Below are 471 nucleotides of genomic sequence, written 5' to 3'. Positions count from 1 at the left end.
CTCGAATCCATGCCCTCTCTCTTTTCTAGGGTTCCTTTCAATTTGAAAAATCCCGACAAAATTGAATTGAAAAAAACAAATGCTTGGAATTTTGATCGGGATTTCTCTTGTAGGGGTCAATGGATCTGTCAATGATAACGATGGAAATTAGACCTCAACAAGTCCAGTTTATCATCTATTAGCGTTCTTATTACATTTTGAGGGTTGTATATATTGATAAATATACGAGTGTGAACCACCGAGGTGGCATCCCATGTGGTAAGAGGGGTCCTGTGTCAAGCTGAAGGCCCAGGATCTAGGCGGCTGTGGTTCGCTCTCGGTCGTGGTCGAAGTCTTCACGGTCGCTACTTGTCAGTATCGTTATCGGCCCTGTCATAAAAAAATATTACGTGTCAATCTTTACCTGACACTTATTAAAACTATTAAAATAATTTAAAATTAATATTAAAAAAGTACTTTTTGTACTTTTTG

The sequence above is a fragment of the Nuphar pumila genome, chromosome 16, assembly GCF_984573655.1.
Source record: "Nuphar pumila chromosome 16, dmNupPumi1.hap1.1, whole genome shotgun sequence".
NCBI lineage: Eukaryota > Viridiplantae > Streptophyta > Magnoliopsida > Nymphaeales > Nymphaeaceae > Nuphar > Nuphar pumila.
This window is presented reverse-complemented; position numbering follows the sequence as displayed.